Source organism: Dipodomys spectabilis, unplaced genomic scaffold (genome assembly GCF_019054845.1).
Source record: "Dipodomys spectabilis isolate Male_0828 unplaced genomic scaffold, ASM1905484v1 ptg000387l, whole genome shotgun sequence".
In the NCBI taxonomy this organism is placed as follows: Eukaryota; Metazoa; Chordata; class Mammalia; order Rodentia; family Heteromyidae; genus Dipodomys; species Dipodomys spectabilis.
Window position 1 is genome coordinate 1,109,420 of NW_024871064.1, and position 5,795 is coordinate 1,115,214.

The 5,795-nt window shown below is 35.0% G+C and overlaps 1 pseudogene; it reads left to right on the plus strand.

Annotated features, from left to right (window-relative positions):
* Positions 1–4,194: 4,194 nt before the first annotated feature.
* On the plus strand, positions 4,195–5,056 carry LOC122096739 (annotated as a pseudogene).
* Positions 5,057–5,795: the final 739 nt, after the last annotated feature.

A 5,795-nucleotide genomic window follows, 5' to 3' on the forward strand; every position in this document is an offset into this window, starting at 1 on the left:
CCTCGGATCCCACTTCCTGAGAATAATATTTTTTCACTGCCCTTTTTAACATAGGAATCAGCACTTAACTTCTGTGTTACCCTGCCCAATGCTCTCTAATATGACTATTGTATAACAAAACAGTAAAATACAAGATTTACTACATCTTTATCACATTAGAGTAAAGAAGCACAACAAAGTCAACCAATCAAGAAACCAATAACCTTATTTGAATCACATTTCTAGCTTGCAAAGCCATCTTACTGCTTTCATGCAGCAGTGCTCCCATGGGTTTTCAAGCTCACAGGCACAGCAATTCAACTCTATGATAAACACGAACAAGGAAACCCATGTTTGATTTGATACAATTGTATGGTATGCTATTTGACCACTTCTCTAGAATAAGAAACCCATGGAAATAAAAGGAGCTTGGCTTCCAAAATAGCTGGCTTCGATTTAGTGCTACATTTCTATTTTGCTTTATGAGCTCTGTAATATCAGCCTATTTAGTTCATAATGAACAAATGATGAATAATTCATAATGTAAAAAATTAATCAGGGAAGTCTGATTTTAGAGACCTTATTCTGATGGAAGGCAAAGTCTCCTTATATATCATGAAGTACATAGTTTAAATAAGAGATTTTTTTTGTTAAAATCAGTCTAAAATGCAATATATTCTGTATAAGCTCCAGTGTAACCCCTTAAGTAATAGAATTTATCTGAACAGGCCTATTATGATTATGTGCAGATTTATTCACAAAATTCAATATAATCATGGACAGGCAAACAATCTTGCCCTGCTCCTTTTTTCATCTAATCTTAAATCATACTGAATAATAAATCAGTTGAACTGATGGCTTATATGGGGTGCTGTGTTCTTTGGATAAATAACACTATTATAAATTCTCTAACCTTGGAAAACTGCAACTGTAATTTGCATTGTGCATAATATTTTTAGTGCACTATGACACTACTACAGAGTTCCAAATGTGAAAAGGATCTAAAGATGTTTGCTTCAAACTTTATCTAATAGAAAATCATAACCAGGGATTTGTTCACAAGGAAAGTACGATAGTTTAAAAGTCGCTATTAAAAGTACATGTTGAAATTTAATTTTTCTTAAAAGGCATTAAATGAGTGGAAATATATGGATTGATACGGTACTAAGAGGTGGGATATTTGGAAACTGAGAAAAACATGGAATCATAAGTTGGGACTGTGGCTTTATACTAATAGGAGGAGTGTTCTGAACTATGGCATTGTTTCACTATGGGATAGCCTACAATACTTTGAGACAGTGCAGAGAGTCCACCAGCAAGAAGTACCATAACAGAGGTATAGGCTCAAAGATCTCCCCAGCTTGTGGAACTGTGAGCTCCTTGTGTGCGTGCGTGTGTGTGCTTGTGTGTGTGTGTGTGCTTGTGTGTGTGTGTGTACGTGTGTTTGTGCACAGATGAATTCACAGCAGTACAAAAACTTGGACTCTTGGATTGTGGTTGCAATTGTTTATTTCACTAATGTCATGTGCTCTACTATTAAAATACACTTCTACAGTTTTTGCCAGATAATTGAAAATAAGAGTATCAGTGTTTTATCAGCCTTGGCTGGTCTTGAACAATTTTCAGATCTCAGACTTCTGGGTGGATTCAGTGATAGACATTAGTCACTGACATTCATTTAAACTCCTTTTCCTAGCTGTGATGATTTGAATGTTGCTATTAAAAATTTGTGTAACCCTAATTACTCATGAGGCTGAGATATGAGAATCATGTTTCGATCAGGATAAGAAAGTCTGTGAGACTCTTATTTCCACTTAACCATAAAAAAAACACAAGTGGAGCTATGGCTCAAAGTGGTAGAACACTGGCCTTGTACAAAAAAACCTCGGGGAGATTATCTGCCCTGAGTTCTAGCCCCATGACTGACAAAAAATAAAACAAAATAAAGTAAAATAAAACAAAACTTTTCTTCTTTCCACAGTCTCAGTAACAGACCTTCGGTTATAGTTAAGAGAAAATGGACTAACACTCCTCTAACTGGACATCTAGAGTTTCGTTAATTTTGCTTCTACTCCATCTTCTATCTTAAAGTATTTCATTCTATTTTCAGTTTAAAATATCCTTAAAATACCTAGGTCATTAATTTGTGTGTAAAAAAATAAAAGTTGAATTTATATTATTCTCCCTCAGTAAAGTGATAGGTTCTGTGCATGTGGAGTATGTATATCTATCAAGTTACTAGGGAATCTTCAAGATTATTCATTTATAACTGCAAATGCGCCATTAGTGCTCTGGATATAGGCAGAAAACTGTTATTATGTCAATCTGTTCCCTAGCCTTGGTGAGATTCAAAAGAAGAGGGAGTGGCAAAGAAATGTAGATGCCTAAACAGAGAATAAACCTGGACAGGCACAATGAGTGCCAAGCCTAGAATGAGATAAGCACACCATGAAAAAGTCCAGGGTCCCCTTGACCTACCAATGAAAGTCTGCTTGGATCTCTTTTGTCCTTTTCTTCATCTAAATGGTGGTTTTTACATTTCCTCTCATGAGCCTTTTGAATCAGAATCACTCTTGTTTTATTTTAAAAACAGTGTTAGAGAAGACTAAATAAATACAGAGGGGCATCATTTAGTTCTTGGATTCAGTTGAAAAATAAATATTACACTTCTTAATTGTGTTTAATTGATATCTGACTCAAACATGACCTTATGGTAGAGTGACAAGAAAAGTCAGCTCCGGTCCTATTACAAGCCTGGTTGTGTACTCTAGAGAGTTGGACGTTTATACTGGACTTAGAAAACGTTGGAAGAGTTGCCCCTTTCTGATCCAACACAGCTAGCGAGGACCTTTGTTTTATGGAAGGACACTGGACACTGGTCCTTTGTCTTCTAAATGCTTCTGTGGGAGAAATTATAGTCAAGTATGAAACACTTGCTAGTTAAGTCCAGAAGACTTAGTGCCACTGAAAAGGTGAGTCCTCTGATATGCCCAAGCCATTCCCAGAGCAGTGACAAATACGTTCATAATCTTAAGAGATCATAGTAGTTATGAGTCCATCTCATATTGAGGGAGATCAATTTCCATTTTGTTCTTTCTGCTCTTAAGTCACACATTCAGACAGTATCATCATTAACAGTCAGAGATATCCGTTACCAAACAATGGATAGTTACAGCCTCACTGATTACAACAGACAGATGGAGTGAATAGTGACCCAACTTCTTGATCCTAACTCTGGGCAACAAGACCAGTAAAGAATAAAAAGGTAAATCCATGCTAATGTGAACAGAAACACATTATAAATTATGAGGTCAATTAGCAACCTGGTACCATACTTTGTGTTATAAAAGCATTAAATGACTGTGGTGGCCATAGCTAAATTGTAATTAATTGTAATTAATTACAACCTACCTCAGAATGACACCACAGAACTAAAATCACCATTTAGTTTTGAAAGAATCACACTGGAGGAAAATATTACATAGGCAGTGTTCCCTGGGCCAGAGGCCACACAGGAGAACAGTTGTCCCAGTAAAAGCCCCATGAATTATGGCATAAAATTGCCTCAAAACTTAAGCCATTTCTCTGTCTAGTAGTTTTAAAAAAGATATTAACTCCTTAAATATTACTGAACAACCAAGTAAGAAAAATCAAATTAATGCTACCATTCCAGTAAAATTAAGGCATTTCTTTCCTTTCATTGCCATACTTAACAATCCCAAGGATCAAATATGACAAATATGACTTTCATTAATGACAGTGGAATTTTTATGACTACTTTAGAACATATGAATATCCTTAAAAATGCTTCCTTGTTCTTTGGTAACTTTTTCCTTTGTAGGCTAATATTCATGTGTAGTATATGAGAAAAAACATTGAGGTTCATTCTGACTTTCATCTTATATAATGATTTTTTCATTCCAGTGGAACATAAGCCATTAATTAATATCAACATTTGCTTTATACTTGTGTATTTGCTTTCATTGTTCATGAGCAATTGTGAAGCAGCCTTTCTTTAGATATTAAAATTTCTGGCTGTAACTGACAAAAAGAATACCCTCTGAGAAAAACTTTTTTGTCAGAACTGACTTCTCTCTTTCTTTTTTAAAGATCATTTATACAATATTCAACTTTAAGAAATTTGTATTAAGAATGTATAGTTGGTAATGGAGTCTGAGACCGTAAGTGGAGAGCAAGCCCTTTGTGTGGATCAGTGAGATCTGTGTGCTAAGAAAAGTAGCCATGGAGAACACTGAAAAATCACTAGATTAAAAACCCATTTGCACTTTTGAAACAAAGATCATCCATGGTAGCAAATCAATGGACTCTGGGATATCCTTCCATAGTAGTTACAGAATAGCTTATTCTGAAATGCGTGTATATACAATAATTAATAAGAACTTTCATAAAAGCACTGAAATGGCATCTCAGTCTGGTGCAGAAGTAGACACTACAGCCCTCAGTAGAACATTCACAGACTTGAAATATGAAGTCAGGAATAAAAATTGCCTTATGCAAGAAGAAATTGTGGAATGATTGTACAATGTTTCTAAAGAAGATCAGAGCAAAAGGAACAGCTTTATTTGTGAAATTCTGAGGCACAATGAGAAAGGAATGATTTTTTTGAGCAAATAAAACTTACTTACCTGAAAAAAAACACACACCATAAAACTAACAAGTTTCTTCTGAGATTAGTGCAGAAGTCTAACTGGAACACTTACACTTTTCATCATTCTAGCCTGCTGGGTACAAAACTTGACTGTCACATTGAGACAGTAGTATTGATGATGATGTGGCACACCAAGAAATACCAGTAGAGGTTGAATTCCTGTATATGTATTTCACTGCAACTGGTTACTATACCTGGCAAAATTCAGCGGACAGATCTTGTTTGTCTAGTTCCTTTGCACTATGATCAATGAGAGCTTGACCTGTGGCACATTCTTCTGCAGATTAGCAGTAAGATGACAGCTGAATTCAAGTCCTTTCTCTGGATTCCACTTTTCATGCAAAGAAACAGACTCCAAGTATTTTGCCTGTTCTTGTGATTACAAAAGACCTGTATTTTCATCACTGATGAAATATTGTTTTTTTATTTCAATGCCAAGTGGGAAAACAGTAATACTTTATTTCCCTTTCATTTAAATCTAATGTTGTACTCCAGATTGTTTTGTACCATACCACTTCCCAGAATAACAACAGTCATGCAGCCTCACACTCAGAGTAATTGAAACTGAATGTGAATAGGAACAAATAGATAGATAGACAGCAAGAGAAATAGATACATCCATCCATCTCGGTACCATTATTATGAAAGAAAACAATTATAAATATATCTTTCATAAATAGCAAATTTTGATTTTGAAGTTATTTTATTCAGGATTTGTTCTTTTGATGCAAAATTAATTTTTCTTCTTCTGAAAATTGACAGATGTATCTCTATTTAAACAATTTGTTTTTTCCTTTCCCCTCCCCCAATTATACCAACATCAAATACAGTGAAAACAAGGGTTATACCATGGGGGAGGGACATGCAAAGCAAATGTATGAGACAAAGAACTTTACAATTTTGAGGGGGACACAAGGGGGGAAACAAAGAGGAGGCAACAATGCTTCATAAGAAATGTACTCATTACCTTGTTCATGTAATTGTAAACCCTCTGTACGGTATTTTCACAATAAAAAATTTATTAATAAAGAAAAAGAATGATGAAAGGGGTGACACTGATCAAGATGTGTTGTATTCATAAACTGCTTTGTCAAATGGCAACTCCTTTGTACAAGTACTTACAGAGAATAAAAACATATTTTCTTCA